The sequence below is a fragment of the Parasteatoda tepidariorum genome, chromosome 9 (assembly GCF_043381705.1).
Source record: "Parasteatoda tepidariorum isolate YZ-2023 chromosome 9, CAS_Ptep_4.0, whole genome shotgun sequence".
Lineage (NCBI taxonomy): Eukaryota > Metazoa > Arthropoda > Arachnida > Araneae > Theridiidae > Parasteatoda > Parasteatoda tepidariorum.
The window spans coordinates 21,703,560-21,721,990 of NC_092212.1; positions in this window are offsets into that span (position 1 = coordinate 21,703,560).

Genomic DNA, 18,431 nt, shown 5'->3' on the forward strand with positions numbered 1-18,431 from the left:
AATGAACATTTGTAGTGAACACTTAAAACTTTTCATGTCTTTCAATTTTTTACATAAAATAATAGACATTCAATAAATCTATTGTTTAACACGTTGAATGCCACGCTAATTTTACATGGCTTGCCCGTCTGGCCACACGGTAAATAACTACAAACTAAATTTGCAAATATTAGACAGATTTTGCTAGTTTTTTAAAAGGTTTAACATGACATATCTGAATAAAATGATGAATTGTATAACCCTACGAACTGTTTAGAAATAGTAGTGGATAAAAATCTACTAAATTCAATTTATTAAACCAAGAATCATAATTAATAAACTACCACTTGAAAATATTTATTCGCGGTCCGGATCAAGTTGGCATCTCTGTGTATATAAATAAAACTATTTTTGTGTGTTCTATACATTGCATTAGTTTCTTCAAATCCTTTTAGTAACGATAATAATATAAAAAATATTAAAAATTTACTCGAATTATGTCTTTCTAATAATTTTGGCTTCGTCGGTCACCGGTGATCCCCGTGGCACTACGAACAAACTCAGTGCCGGTCACCGGTTACCCACATGGCATTCAACGTGTTAAATTCTGACAGCAAATCATATTGATCAGTCCAAACATTTTCTATGGCTAGCTGTATTTAGAGATCTTAAATTTTATTCTCGTAACTCTGCTACTCGAAAATGTAGTCGGTAAAAAAGGTTCAAGTAAAAAGAACCAGTAAAAAAGGTCTCAATGGAAAAAGTACCTCATATTGTTGTTTGCGCCATTAATGCTTTACTGCATATTTTAATAGTTTTGCCCCTCTAAATATTAATTCCTGAAAGCTACCACTATAATATATTACAATAAATACGCAAAGTAATATACTGCACAACACTCCTCAAGTATATACTCTTCGGACATGAAAACAACTTCCATAAATTAAACAAATTAAGCCTTTAACACAGTGGGATAAAAAGAAAGGCACCTTGATTCAGTGCAATTTTAGTCAGTGCAGGATTTTTAATGTCATATCATTTCAAGCATTTTCTGTTTACAGTTTTTCCTTAATCTGTTCTACCGAGACCCTTTTTCCATATCTTTTCCTACCTATGTCCTATATCACATAAAAATACTAAATTAAATATTTCGAGAGAACTTTGCCATTATTTTAAAGAGTAAATGACTTAAATGAGAAAAAGAAACACATGTTTCTTCAAAACTCTTATTTTTGGTCATAAATTAGTGCTAGTTGAAGTGACTACGACGGACAGTATGAAAAATCACCTTCTTAGAATAACAAATATGGACATTGTTAAATGCTAGATTTGTTAAGCTGATAAAAGCTTTCCAACTGTAATCGGATTAGGCCTTCTTTTAGAGATTTACGTTTGGTTGACGCAACTCCTACCATCAGTATAAAGAATATTTGGTTATTACTTGTTACCTGCTTAAGAATAAACGTGGGCTTTGAGTGAAGACCTCTATTTGTTAGCTCCTTTTCAGAGAGGATTGTGTTTTTTCAGGATTCTGGTCGGCTTCTTTGATGTTCAAGTTCTGTTTGAAAGAACAACCTGTTAGTTCTTAAGTTGCTCAACGAATCAACTTTGTTTCAATTTGTGTCAGCTTTCTAAAGATTTGAGAATCTCCATCTTTGATGATGAAGAGGAACTGTCATATTTGCTGCTTAGATTTAAGGTTTCTTCACCGCAAATTGTATTTTATCTAAATACTATTTAGAAAATAGATTGTTTGGTTAATTTAGTTCTTTTAGTAATTTAGATGAAATATATTAGTATTTTAATGTTCTTTCTTTTTAAATTATAGGTTTATTATGCATACGTCTTTCGAACAAGAAAAAAGACTTTTTGGTCTTAAAAACTAAAAACTGGAAAACGCTGACAGGAAAAATGTTAGCCTGGAAAAAACCTCTTGAGAAGGCCAAGGCCCACCTTTTGATGCCGAGTCATTGATGATAAACATATTTATAACTTTCTCACAATCTTTATAGCTTCCGCAGTATCGATTTCTTTGCAACCTTTGAAATATCTGCATATTTATAACTTTAAAAGCATCCGAATCTTTATAACTTACATAGTATCTGCATCTTCATGACTTTCAAAGTATTATCTGCACCTTTATAACTTCTATAGTAGCTGCATTTTTATAACTTCAAAGTTAGTGTGTACTTAATAATTGCCAAAGTATCCGTATCTTTATGATTTCTAAAGTGTCTGCATCTTTTATTACATTCACAGTATTTGCACCTTTACAACTCCATAATATCTACATCATTATAACTTCCATATTATCTGCATATTTATAATTTTCAAAGTATATCTACATCTTTATAATTTCTAAAGTATCTGCATCTTTATAAATTTCCTAGTATCTTCACTTTTATTACCTCTACAATATTTACATCACTATAACTTTCATTGTATCTTCACCTGTTTAACTTCCAATTCATCTACATCTTTATAATTTCGAAAGTGCTTGCATCTTTATAACTTTCTCAGTCTCTGCACATTTACAACTTCATAATATCCACATCATTATAACTTCCATAGTATCTGCCCTATTTTAACTTTCAATTTATCGACATGTTTATAATTTTCAAAGTATCTGCATCGTTATAAATTTCCTAGTATCTTCACTTTTATGACCTCTACAATTTTTGTATCATTATATCTTCTGTAATATCTGCACCTTTATAGCTCCCAATTTATCTACATCTTTATAATTTCCATAGTATCTGCCCCATTTTAACTTTCAATTTATCTGCATCTTTATAATTTCCAAACTATTTGCATCTTTATGATTTCTAAAGTATCTGCATCTTAATAAATTTCACAGTATCTGCACTTTCATAACCTCTACAATATTTAAATTATAATAACTTCCATAATATCTGCACCTTTATAGCTTCCAATTTATCTACATCTTTATAATTTCCAAAGTATCTTTATAACTTTAGATAAGAAATCTTTATAACTTTCACATAATCTATATCTTCATAGTTTTCACTTTATTTATATCTTCACTGCTTTCACAATACATAGCTGTATATATTATGAAAGTATATAAATTTAAAAACGATATAGTATGAGACGTGATATTAAATCACAACATGAAAATTCATCTGAATATTTAAAATTTATTTGAAATTTATGTATAGGCAATATATAGTTAATATAAATCGAAACAGAACTGCTTCTTGCCTGGGAACTGTAAAACTAATAGCGAAGAATAGATTATTACTTGCGAAGGAAAAAGCCTTATACTTTATGCTTCAACTTAAATTTAAAAAAAAACTTTAACGTAAAAGATTTCACATTGAAATGCATTTATGTTACAATTTAGATAAATTGTGGTAATCAAGATAACTTAAATTTTTTCAAAAAAAAAAAAAAAAAAAAACAAGTTGGAATGAAATGGATTTACTACCAGTTTCTTCTCATCTCGAGTTTCCTAAGGCAATTTTTCTCACCATAGTTGGTGTTTCTAATGCCACTTGTCAATACCAGCAAGCCGTGCCGTCAATACCAGCAAACGTGACTTCAACCACACACATCTCCCAACTCGTTTATAGGAAGGATTCATTTATACTTCCATTCATTCATCCACAGAAGCGCACTTTTGACCTGAACCAGAGAACGATCAATCCCCAATTCAGTTCCCCGAGAGGTATAATTTAGTATGGGAATATGCAGGACTTTGTGACTCGATAGATTTAACGTGCACCAGTAACCATTTACTGGGAGTCTTCGGCCGGCGGGGATCTAACCCACGATCTTTTGGACATGGGCCCAACAACCTACCAACTGCCTATCCCTACTATTTATTGTATGCATACTTTACATTTGATGATAAAACTTTCCAAACATACATCGCACAGCTTCATTTTATTCTTACTAAGCCAGTAGTTTTAATTTTCGACAAAAAAAAAGTTGCTTAATTTTTTGCTCAACGTCCTACCAACCAGGCTATCCCAGCCTCTCATTATAGTAAGTCTACACACGTATCTATTAGCATATAATCTAATAAATAAAATATTCTTTTTAATTCGAAAAAAAAAATGTTCTAACTAGTACAAAAAAAATTCTTATCATTGTTCTCGAACACATTATCAAGAAAAAAAAAAGAGGAAAAGGAATGGAATCCACAAACGTATAATTCATTGATAAACTCAAGAACATTAGTAATCATGTACATATGTATGCATAACTGAAAAAATCACTCAACTGAAAAACGTGCTACTCATGACGATATTTCAAGGAATCAGAATATTTTTGACCCCTCTATAGGTCACCTTTAGAAGAACAAAAAAAATACAGATAAAAAAGGCGATAGTAAAATTACAAGGAACATGAAATTCCCCAAAAAGCGCCACGCGTTGCTATCACGAACTTACCGATAAATCATTCGAAAAATTGCGCGAACGTTAAGTCCAAGGGAAGAGGGGGGGGGATAGAGAACAATCATAAAAAGCAAAGAAATAACTTCAAAGAAAAAAAATAACATTCTTAAAAGGCGAGGCAGCGCAATTAGGTGCTAAACCGTCAGGTGCACGGGTCAACAAGCACCCCCGCTTTTATCCCCTCCCCACACTTTCAACGTTCAGCACGCGTTTCATGGGACGATCCCACAAACTGAATTTTTATATCTCATACGCATATGATACGAGGTAAAGTGGTGTGTGTAGATAATATGAAATAATCGAATTTAAAAATATTTTTTTCACTACTAATTAGTAATTCCCTTTCAAAAAATTAACTGTTAAGTAGTAAACTATTTTTTTTTATTTTTAAAAGAAGTATCTCCTTATTTTTAGTTTTGGCTTTTTTTGTTGAACAGTCGACCCATTTTTTGGGTTTACGACTACTAATGTTCAACTCCGCAGTCCTGTAATTTTGAAAACAATACAGAAGAGCTCCTGGATCAAGTACTGGGAGAAATGTGTTTTAGTGGAAGACTTTTTGATGGAACTATCCGCATTTGCGTTACATGAAGAAGAAATCCTCCAGCGGCTAGCCTGACGGCAAGAAGACTCTAACCAGTAATCCGTCAACCACTGAGGATATTTTACGTCAGCACTGCTGCTCAAGTATCTCCTTAATCAGACCAAAATTCGGACCTGCCAACCACTACGATTTTTCCAAAGTATTTTATAGAATGGTAGACGTTTAAAAACCAAAGCTTTCGGAGTTTATGGTAATTTTGATAAAATTTTTAAAAGCTTACCATGAGGGAGCTGAAACAAAGTGGCGTTGCATATGAACTTTCAAATCATTTTATGTTAATAATGCATATGAACTTTCGAATCCTTAAAGTGACGTAGAAAATAATAAGTTTAATTGAATAAATATTAATATATTAAAATATAAACTTAGCTACCACGAGAATAAATTTTTATAAAAAGCGTAGAAAGTTGGCCCCCCTGCAATTTAGTACTGATTATTAATACTGATGATTTTCTGATTTTTTCCAGAGATTTCAGGGTGCTGTGCTATCAATCTGGGCAATTGAAAAACGCTAGTAGGAAAAACGTTAGAAAGAAAAAACATCTCGTGAAGGTCAAGGCCCATCCTGGGCTGTCGAGCCATTGATGATGATGATGACATCAATCAAAAACATTTGCTTTCCAACCATTTCCTCTTTAAGTCAGTTTCAAAATAGTTCTAAAATTCCGGCCACGCCCCATTTTGTAAGGACTCTTCCACTATTTATCGCTAGTCCTAGTGTTTAGATTTTACTGGGCACCTGGGCCGCGAAGCGGCCCCTATCCCATTCATCTGGAATTTTTGAACAGTTTTGGTTGAGCAATGAGGTAAGCAGGCAATGGAGTTGCTTTTATGAATGTTTCAAGCTCTACTATTTATCGCATAAAACTATCTTCTTTTATATCTAATGTAGTAGTATAATTTTACTGGAATCAATCTACAAAATAGCGTCCGAAGTTATGTATGTCTCCACTTTTTTGACATGTAGCAACTAATTTGGGACAATATTTTTGACCTAAATGTAGCAACTAATTTGTGATAGAAGAATTATAAAAAAGTTTCCTACCACTTTTCAATATGAGACACAAATTATATATTTTAAGATTCCTGCCCGCAATGCAAGAAGTTATTTAATTAGCAAGTTTCTGCTTATAAAAATACGCTTATTGTTAATAGCGTATGCAGAGATGCCAACTTGCTCCGGACAGAAAAAATATATTTCAAAGTGGTAGTTAATCAATTGTGATTCTTGGTTTAATAAATTCAATTTAGTAGACTTTTATCCACCACTATTTCTAAATAATTTGAACGCTTTTATAGTTCAGCACTTTATAGTACTTACGTCATGCTATATCTTTTAAAAAGCAAGCAAAAATAAGTCAAATATTTGCAAAATTTGCTTTGTAGTTATTTACCGTTTTTTAAATTATTTTGGCTTGTCCGGAGCAGTTGGCATCTCTGCTTATGTTTAATATCATAGTTGCCTCCATGAAACAGTAGTAACATATACGCAACAGAATGTATAACCGTCTACTCTCTTATTAGATTTATTCTTATAGCTAAGTTTTTTCATAATTCATTTTGTGGAATTTCGATCCTAAATAATTAAATATAATTAACCCTCTTCAACAGGATGTATTTTTAAAATACTCATTTATCTCGTATGAAAATGCTTTTAGAGTGGTGAAAGTATTTTCGCTGCGAGAATTAAATTTAGGAAATAAAAGTTAATGTTGCCTTGTAAAATACATTAAGCTTGTAAAATATGTGTTAAGATTTGACATGAATACTTTAAAAATTAAAATGGTAGCAAAGACAAAGTACATCAAACTATGTAACATGCTTACATAGTTTATGCTACTCATGCAGGTTCGGTAGGGAAGCCTTCCTCCTTATAAATAAATAATAAAAATATTTTAAAATTTAGTATTTAGTTCATGCAGTTTTTATTTTTTTAAATACTGATAAAATTATACTCACAATTTCACTGGAGAACAATATTTATTTTATTTTATTTTGTTTGTTTTTATTTATGTATTTCTCCAGTTGCAGAACACTTTTTAAACGGATCTTAGATGTTTTCGAACGTCTGATTTCAAATCTGCAGTTTCTCATCAAACTACAGTTTTTATGCAATTAAAAAATATATCCCCAACCAGGATATTTTAAAATTCAGCAGAATGAATGCAAATCACCCCTCGTTCTCTGCTTCGTAGGGATCGAATGCGATACTCTACGATCATGTGTTTTTCGCGTAAAGTGTTAATTTCAAAGGAACAGATAATGTATATAAGGAACGGATCAAAGGAACAGATAATGTGTAACCTTTACGTCCTTACTCGGACAAAAAACTATAGATATTATTTTGAAAAAAATTTGTAGCTCTCCGAATAAAACAAGTTTCTGATTTGAAATGCTCACATCTGAATTAGGCTAGACTTTTATAAATTTTATTTATCGAATATAGTATTGTTATCTATTGGCTAAATTTTTGGGGTTTGATAGTTTGAGAGCAATTTTATGGGGAGCACTAGTAAGCAGCTTGCGAGTAGTATAGGAGAACGATTTTACAGTTTGCGAGTAGTAAAGGAGAGCAATTTTACAGTTTGCGAGTAGTATAGAAGAGCAATTTTACAGTTTGCGAGTAGTATAGGAGAGCAATTTTGCAATTTGCGAGTAGTATAGGAGAGCAACTTTACAGTTCGCGAGTAGTATAGGAGAGCAATTTTACAGTTCGCGAGTAGTATAGGAGAGCAATTTTGCAGTTCGCGAGTAGTATAGGAGAGCAATTTTACAGTTTGCGAGTAGTATAGGAGAGCAATTTTACAGTTTGCGAGTAGTATAGGAGAGCAATTTTATAGTTTACGAGTAGTGGAGGAGAACAATTTTATAGTATTTTATTTACACACCATAAACATTTTAAAAACAGCCCTAATTTATGTCTGAAATACTATTTGAATCCAACTGACGATGATAAGTACATGATTACATAACGTTTATTAAAAGAAGTTTCACTTATGACTTAGGTCACTTTTTTCCATTTTTTTCAAACATATTAGAACACACACAGATTGTTCTTATCACCAGCTTAAAACAATCGCATTCCTCCCCCGCTCGTCTTGGTGATAACTTTTGAACCTGTTCGAATTTTAAGTTGGAGCAAGTAACAAAGGTGAAGACTATATCACATCAGCTGGATGTACAAACTCGATAACATTTGGCCTCGCGGGCCCAATAACATTTTGATGGACGCTTTTTACGACTCAAAATCGTAGCAGGTGGCCTATATGCCAGTCCCAAAATCTACGGGGCCTACGTGTCACGTGTTTATGCGATAGCCAGTAAGTGAATATTCGAGTTTTCTTCTGATTAGAACAAATTTTGTTGGAAAATACGATGCATGTTGGTCAATAAATTTGTCTGAACTTCCTTTATATGTATGGTATTTGAGTTGATGTCTTACTTATGTAAGAGTTGCCCAATTTTTCTTTTTAGATTTCTCTTCGATAATTTGAAATCTCGTCTCTCTTTTTTTCTTCTTCTTTTTAATTTATCGCAAACTACGTAAAGAGGACGCCATATCACACACGTCACTAATTCGCCTATACTAATTCGAAATTTAAAAGAAAGAAAAATTGAGTTCAGAACAACCTGAGTAAGATTCAATCGCTGATAAAAATAATTTCAAAATATCAAAATACAAACAAATTATTGGAAGAGTACTTCTTCTTTCTATACTTATACATTTCTCTTCGTTAATTCGAAATCACACATCATCTTTTTTTTTCTTTTTAATTTATCGCAAACTCCATAAAGAGGACGCCATATCATGTCACAAATTTTCTGTCACCTTTACCAATTAAAAGTTTGAAAGGGAGAAAAATTGTGTTTAGGAAAACCTGAGTACGTAAAATTCCGATCATTAGATCAAAAGTTATTCAGGGTGTTAATTTTTTTTTTTTTGTGCACTGTACAAACCAAATGAATCTCTTAATTATGTCGGATACTTTTGTTCATAATTTGAATATGTATGCACATGATCTCTTTCTCGCCATATATGCTGTGTTCTTTTAAAACAGTGTTTCCCAAACTTATGACTTTTGTGTACCCTTTCTAAATTTTTCGTAACGCTGTGTATAACTAATAAAAAAATGATTTAAGTATTTTTTTACTATGAAAAAACTGCACAAAAGTTAAAAATCACAATTGGCTGTTGACACCACAAATTATTTACTGTTAACTCTACAAAAAATAACCAATAGAGAAATATGTAATCGTAAATTTTCATGGCTAGCTTTGTTTCTAAATAAAAGTTTTTGAAATTTTCGTTTGTTGCAAGATATTTCGTATAAGAACGCGTGCCCCCGCTAAACTNTTAGTAATACTATTTCTCGGGCATTAGGTTTTAACTCTTATAAGAATATACATATTTTTTTCTGTTAATGTACAAATATTTTTCCGATGTGTTTTGGATATTCCTTCTCTAATAAAAAGAGATACCATTTTGTTTTCGTTTGCATAAGAAAGAATATCAAGCATTTTTCTTTTTTAAATTTAATTAGCCCCAATAAAGAAGGAACGTTGCAATGCTACGTGTTACATTAACCACGTCTCTAGAGTAACTGAATGACTGTTCATATAGAAATCGCAGGTATTAGTCTCATACAACAACGCCCCCTATAGTTCGTTGCGATCGCGAATTAAGGAAACACATTTCGTTACAAATAAATTTAATTATTTCATTTTGATTTGAAGATCGTGATAGGAAATACTAATGCAATTTTTTATAAATGCATGTCCTTTCAAAAATGTATTTAATATATTATTAAAAAAATTATATATGTATTTTTCAAAAATATATGCCATTTCCTTTCCATTTGGCAATTTACTTTAAATAATTTCGGAAAGATATCCGAAATAATAAGTAAATAATGACTTGATTGGATCGAAATATAATTATAAATTTCAAAAACTGTTTTAAAAAGTCCTAACTTTCGGAAACTCTTTAACTCTTTCACGGAACCATAGGGTTCCGCGTAATACCATTTGAGAACTGTTGAGCTAGAGCATTACCATTTATTAAAAGGATAAATACTCTACCACTTTCTTTTATAAAAGAACCTGTAGCATCACTGCAAAATGAGGCTTGTACTTTCGCGGACAGAACTTTCCAGTAGACCTAATATTTTTCATTTCATCTCCAGGCTGGCCACGGTTGAAAAAATTTAAAATCTGACGAGGAAAATTTTTTAAAATTAATTCCCCAAAATTCCAGATCACATGATGAAATTCTTACCTACAGTTTGCGTCAATAAAACACATCAAAACGTAGCAAGATGCATATTATCGGCTGACTATTTCTGCAGAAAATGTAATGGTTTCTTATGACAATAACATATTATTGATTAAAATAAAATAAATCTAAAATTTAAAGCTAAAATGAGAAAATTTAACTTTGTTTTCGTCTTTACCACTCTTCAATGAAAATTATAGTATTCCCACCTGCACTCGAAACGTATTAAAGGCTGTACAATTGGCTACTTACACTTCAAGAAGAAGATCACAATTACCCACACATGTGACCTATGTCGTCAGCTTCAGCTGATCGCTTATAAGCAAAATGGCTTGTTTAAGTTGAGGTAAGCTTCTCCAAGCAGGTTAGAATGTTAATTAACTTGAAGTTAATTAACTTGAAGTTAATTAAATACAAAGCAGTATCGCACATCAAATTTGTTGAAAAAATCCTTTCTCCTCTACGTCTTTTACTTATCTTAGATTTAATATTTGCTCATGCATTTTATTGTAACCGTGATATATTTTTGTTTTGAGTACCTGGCAACTTCGATGCATAATTAGTTTGTGTTTGGTGACTTCATGCCCGTCTTTGTGTTAAATATGAAATATATAGTGAAAGAATTGAAATCCTTGGGAAAGAATCTTTGCAAAAAAATATAGAATGTGTCACTTAAGAGAATTGATTTCTTGACGGGCTTTGCTTACTCGAAATGGAACGAGAAGAACAATTGCTAACGCCAACAAATGCCACGTTTCAACAACCAATCAGGATTGAGATACCCACACTACGTCACTAGCAACTAACCCAGATTTCGGAAAGAAATTTTATAAGATGGATTTCGGAAAGAAATTTTATAAGATGAATTTCGGAAAGGAATTTCATAAGATGGATTTCGGAAAGAAATTTTATAAGATGGATTTCGGAAAGAAATTTTATTAGATGGATTTCGGAAAGGAATTTTATAAGATGGATTTCGGAAAGGAATTTCATAAGATGGTTTTCGGAAAGGAATTTTATAAGATGGTTTTCGGAAAGGAATTTTATAAGATGTATTTCGGAAAGAAATTTTATAAGATGGTTTTCGGAAAGGAATTTCATAAAATGGATTTCGGAAAGAAATTTTATAAGATGGATTTCGGAAAGGAATTTCATAAGATGGATTTCGGAAAGGAATTTCATAAGATGGATTAGTAACATATTTGTGGTAAATTTTGCAACATTTTAAAGGCTTACTATAAGACAGCTAAGAGAAATGAACTTTTTCTAAGAACCTTTAAGTTAGATTATAAGATGTGGACAAAATAATTTCAAATTTTTAAAATTAAGAATCAAATTTCAACCAATGAATTTTGTTACCACAGCTGAAACTTTAACCACAAAGCGGAGCAAAATTTGGCAACTCAGAGAATGAAATTATATTGTAAAGAAATGCAGACGCGTATGATCAACTAAAAATGAAAAACACCCACTTTTTTGATAAATAGTCTGACAATAATTTTGTCTGTTTTCCTAAGGCGAGTTCTTAGGCTGTAAATTCCCCTTATTTCCTATTGTTTCGAGCATTTTATCGAATTTTTTTTACAAACAAAACGATACCAAACAGTTCTGAATCGTGAGCAAATATAAAGTCTTTTCTAATATAACGCCGACACCTGTTAAACTTCCTGTAAGAGAAAAACACGCGCTGTTGGACTTGCCGAACGCAAACATTCAATTTTTCTAAGTTAGCCGCTTTTTCTTAACCACTCCTCTAAACTGTCAAGTGCTTCTTATTTTCCTTCAACTTTCCTTTTCCTTTCATTTTCATCTATAAGCCACCCACAACTGCGAAAGAACAGGTGCTTTTTTCTGTTCCAAATGTGAAGAAAGGTTTGTAATAATTTTTTTTCAGTCGTAATTCTCACTGTAAAAAATATCGCCAAAGGCTGAAATAATTAATGTTATAGTTCGAAATAATAAGGCGCGTTCAGTTAATGTAATTTAAATGTTTTGCGAATAAAGAAAGTAATTAAAAGGTTTGGGGCAATATAATGATAAACCACAATTCAAGTTGTACTGGGGCGTGTTTTGGGGGAAAAACACCACGATATCAATGTGGGTAATAATAGGGTGCAGAGCCTCAGTTGGTAAGAGCGTCGTTTATTCCTCTGGTGGAAAACAAGAGGTTGTAAGTTCGATCCTGGAAGCCGCTGGAACGATGGAAATGTTCTGTATCTCAGTATTCGGCTCTAACTGATCCATCGAATCTAAAAAGTCCTAAGTTGAGTACGCATAAATTTCTAGAAGAAATAAATGTAAAAGTTCACCACAGCCTATTTCTGAGAAAGTCATATGAGAAGATGGCTTGTAGGCAGAGGAACAAAAGTTCTTGGAAGAGTCTAAGAAATCTGGTGGCAGAGTCTGTGACATTCCTGACTTTTCTTTCCTTAGGGAACTTCCTGGGTCTTGCACCACAGCCCGAAAAACAGGCTGGGTGCTCACCATTACAGTTGACGCAGGTCGCTGGCTCTGTGGTTGGTTTCGTACATTAGTACGTGAAGTGATCTTTGGCGCATTTCATGAAGCCGACTAAATAACCGGCTTATATACGGAGCAAGATGCATGTTAAATCTGCCGTGGTTATTGCTTTTGGTTGTGGTGCAGAAATTCGGAGAGAGGGAAGTCGGCTCAGACGCTGTCCACGTCGTTTGATCACGGTTGAAATTACGTGGCTCTTCTTCAATGGTTGTTAAAATCAGAGCTCTAAAAAAGGGGCTTGTGCTTGGCCACGGTTCGGTGATGTGTGTGAAGGTAATAAAGCTATATGTACTGTGTGCTTATTTAGTGGACATTCTGGAGAGCTGTGAAGTACCCACCTGAAAACAATACAGAGAAACGATTTGTTGTAAAACTGTCTCACCTGGAAAAAATATAACTTTTCATTGTTGTGTCCCTTCAAGAGAGGCAACTGGTGTTACAATTACTTAAAGCTTTTTTGAAATGATGCTTCTTTGTGAACACTATACTATCTTCATATAATATTATACCGGATAATATAAAGTAGTACCAGATTATTAATAAGGTTGATATTTAATTATACAGTTTTAATGATTTTAGGAAATTAACAAATACTTAAAAAGTATCATGATTTGCTCGTTTTACGCAGAATTTTAACAGGCGCTAAATCATTATTATTACTGCAGAAATCCACAAGAATAGGCTCAAAAAATAACGCCCTAAACACCATAATTAGAAAGCCGAAAAAATTAGAAAAAAATTAGATAAATTAGAAAGCCGAATTAAAAACGGAAACAAAATGAAAACGAAAGAAGTTAATAGTAGATAATATTAAGAACCAAAGCTGCATTAAATTTAATCACTAAAACATAGCGCATTGAAAACAAAAAGGATTTTTTAAAAAAAAGAGAGAAAAGCGAAGAGAATTAATAAGTTTTATTAATTCTCTTCACTTTTCTCTCATTTTTTATCCTTTTTGTTTCATTATTATACATGTTTGTACAGTAAATTTAAAAAAAAGAAAAGAAAAAGAAAAGAAAACCGCCGCTTTTTAACTGAAGAGTTCGAAAACCACAACGCAAATAAAGTCTAACTGCTACGGCGTCAGTCTTCGAGAATGCCTGCGAATAATACCTGTAATTTTCGACTATCTTCAATTCTTGAAATGTGGTCGTAGTGTTTCGTATAGTGTTTAGTGTAAGATATGGTGGTGAGAAATGATTTTAAGGGTAAAATGCGGATACAAAGCAATTTTTTTTTATAATTCAGAAAAAGAAAAGTATGTATCCTTACATGCAGAACTTGGTTTCGAAGCAGTTCTATCGGTTACTCTTCGATAAAATATTTTTTACAGAATAAGATATTTACGAAAATGTATAAACAATCGTAATTGGAACTTAAAAGGATTTTGTGTGTGTGTGGATAAAATTTAATAAGCAATTTATAATATGAAATATAATAATAAAATAAATTAATAAAATAATGTATCTTTGCACATTTATTTGAGAAATGAACAAAAGTTGTTACGTAAATCTTTTCACAATAATAAAATTTAAAAAAATTTGAAATTGAAAAAAAGTAAAAAGTTATGTTAAAAAAATGTAACGCCCTTAGTTTTTTTTTTTAATAAAAGAAATCAAAAATTTTTTTCTATATGGAATCAGAAAAATATTTTTATAAAGTCGTGAGAATAGCTAAAATATCATTATCTAAAAATATCATTCCTTAAAAAATCTGTGACTCTCCTAAACTAATTACAGATTTGAAATCCTCACACCCGAAATATCTAAGATCAAGACAACAACAAAAATTGTGTTCCCCAGATAAATTTGAATCGGTTAAATAAATAAAAGAAATTACATTTCAACCATTTTTTTGCATTTTTAGGAGAACGCATCATCTACCGACCCATTAATGCCCACCATATACGAGTAGGACGCGTTTCCAGTTTTTTGACATCTGTTCTTGGGTCATCGCATACTACCAGTTTTATTTTTTTATGTATTTATTGGTAGGGGAGAGTGGGGTCAATTGTAACATTTTTTACTTAACTATTTTTAACTAACAAAAAATCCAATATATTATTAGTATTAATTGACAGACGAGTAAAGTAGACTATCCTCTACTAGAAAAAAAAATAAATACCTGATTTTAAATATTATTATATTAGTTATTAACAATTTTTGACAGTCGTGCACTTGTTACAATTGTCCCCACTTACGGGGTCAATTGTAACAGTTCATAAATTCAACTAAAACATAGTTAATTATACATATTATCATAGTTGTGATATATTTTTTTATTGATCAAAATAGTAGTGATATTTTAGGAGTAAAAATAATAATGAGCAGAGACCTAAAGGGTTAAACTTTTAACTTTAAGGGGTTAAAAATTTTAATTTATGCTGTGAAAGGTGACAAATAAAATAATGCACATGCAACATAATATAAATGATATAGGAAACTATTGGTGGTTCTTAAAGAGTTAAGTAATGGTTTGTAAACATAAGATTATTTATTTTCAGCTGTTACAATCGTCCCTTTACTTATTGTTACAATTGTCCCCAAGACGCCATTTCAGCTTCATTTGTTAAAAACAATGCTAGTTAATTAGCAAAACTAATCTTTTTTTTTTTGAAATGTTAATTAAGGTGTCCACTTACATATTCGGTTACTAATTTTTATTTGTTTAAACAAAATTACTTTGTTACAATATAATATTCTAATACCAAAAAAAGTACTTGCGTGGCGTGAAAATATCTTTTGTGATGTAACTCTTTCAAAAGTACATAAAAATGGTTGCCATCAGGGGTGTACATGTAGATTTATTAAATACAACTTGTGCGCCACCTAGGAACCAAATCTAGAACTCGACACTCGAAATTTTTGCTCTGTTACAATCGTACTCTGTTACAATTGACCCCACTCTCCCCTACTCAATTAAGGTTCATAAAACCTTTGACTAGTAGAAGGAGAGATATCACAATACAGAGCAGGACAGTACGAAGATACATCCCAGGTAACAGCGGATTCGAACCCGCTACTTCCACTCGTTTGGCCGGTGACACCGTTCGGGCAGAGCGGCCTACCTCTTAAAATTAAACTGTACTGATTTCAAATTTTACGGGTAACATGCTCTATTTTATTTCTACGACTACCCATAAAAATATTCAAATATTAGGAAAAATTTAATTCCGACTTATGCATAAATTGACAAATCTTAGAAAATTTTATCATTTATAAGAAATTATCTCAATAATAAATATCATCTCATTTTTAGGTAGGAAGGTATTTTATTTACGTCGCACTAGAGTTGCACATTGGGCTACTGGCGACGGTCTGGGAAACATCCCCGAGGATGATCCGAAGACATGCCATCACAATTTTGATCCTCGGCCGGCAGAGGGAATGGCTCCACCGCTTTGGTAACCCGATGACCTGTGAGCACTTTACGGTATAGAACAGTTTAACAAGGACCTATACCGTTCACCCTCGGTCCCTACGTAGGCTTATCAAAGTGGTCACCCACCCCCTTACTGATCGCAGCCAGTGACTACTGGGAACTGTGTCTTTACGATCAGTAAACTCCGGGACCTCATTTTTATAATAAAATAATTATAATTTATAAATAATATTGTAGCAGTAATCCCAATCGATAGTAAATGGGTAAGCATTATTTTATTTGTATAAACTAACTGGTCTATCTTAACATTTAACTTATAAATTTTTTATTTTCAATAAAATTTACTATTTAGTCATTTATTTTCATAAATTTTTTTTATTAAATTTAATTAATTAATTTAATAAAGATTTAATTAAATTTAATTAATTAATTAAATAAAAATTTAATAAAAATTTAATCTAATAAAAGTTTAGTTAATTTTAATAAATTTTTAATAAAAATTTAATTTAATTAAAAGTTTAATTAATATTAATAAATTTTTAATAAAAATTTAATTACGAACTAGAATTTCATGGTTATGATTAAATTAACTGGTCCGCAGATGCATGTTTCTTTTAAAATAAACGATAAGAAAAAAGATGAAAGACATTCGTTATTTAATATCTATATTTCATATTAGGCGCCAATGTTGGCGATAAATGTTCCAAATTAATAGTAGGATTCAGAGAAAAGGGAGGAGGTGTGAATGGCCCATGACCTCACACATGAAGAGTGCCTATTAAATTCTAATTTCCTACATTTGTTCCTTTGGACATGTGCTCAATGTTAGAAGATCGGCCTACATTAATGACGACGGATTCAGCCAATTGAAAATAATTATTTCTCTTTTTTAATGCCCTAAAAAACATCGCATTAAATAGACGCAATACAGAAGATGACAAATGTCGACAAATAAAATTTACAACTGGATTTGACAAACTAATTAAAAAATTTCTTTGACAGAATCTTATGCTTGTTGACAACAAATTTGTGGTTTTGGTATTTTGTTTATTGGCTATTTGGAACTCCATTTCGCTTTGACTGGTATTTTTGATAATAAAATAACTTCAAATATTTTGTTTGTTTGTTCGTATGTCTGTAACTTGGAGAAGGCAAGTCATATTTTTTTGTCCGCAAAATTGAAATTAAGAAATAATGTCTGTCTTTAAAATGTTTTCTTGTAACTCAGTTATAACTTTGCTTTGGAGTTAATTCTTTTTTTTTGTTGTTTTGTTAATGTCACCTTTGCATGTAAGTTAGTTTCCAGCTCTTTTGCCCCCTCCTTGCTCTAATAAGTTTTCTTTAGTTTATTTAATCGTAATTTATACTAATCAAATATTTAAGTATATTTTATTAAATAAGTATTGTTTTACTTTCAATGAGCTGCCAACTTACTTGTTGGCAGCTTTTTTTCTCCCGAAGTAAAAAAAAAACTATTGTTTTTTCTAATTATGATTCTGGTTTAGTACGTTTAATTTTAAGTTATTTCGTTAACCACCACTTGGATGCCTGACGTGGTTCGCCATCATGAGCCGTGGTGGTTCAGGGGGGAGCGTTCGTCTTCCAATGAGATGAATCGGGTTCGAATCCGCCCCCGGCACGCACCAAGCACAGTGCTGACGTAAAATATCCCAAGTGGTAAACGGTTCATATATTAAGAGTCCCTTTGTTGTCAGCCTAACCATGGGAGGTTTTCATGGTTTTTCTCTCCATGTAACGCAAATGCGGGTTAGTTTCATCAAAAATTCTTTCTCGAAGGTAAATTTCTCCCAATACTTGACTCAAAAGTTCCTTTTTCTTCTGAATTGGGTTCAAAATTACAAGGTCGCGGACTTGAACATTAGTAGTCCTAAACCCAAAATCTGGTTGGCTGTTCAACGACGATTATTTAATATAACATTCATGCGAAATTTTTAAAATTTTACACTTCGACAAAAATTAAACTGAATATGCCATTGAAAAAATGTAGATTTAGAAGCAAAACTAATTTCAGATTTGAAATCCCCGCACCAAAATTAGATTCGCGGATTCTGGAAATTTGAACTTCGAGATCAGAAGAAGCCTCTTTTTAAAAACGAGATTCAGCTTGAAAGCATCCTCAGAGTGGTGATTTCAGGAATCTCTTACTACTAGGAGGCTTCGCCCCCTGCTCGCTGGCGCTCACCAACCCCCGGAACTGCTTTCGCAGTTCATAAAAGATATTTGAATTATGAGC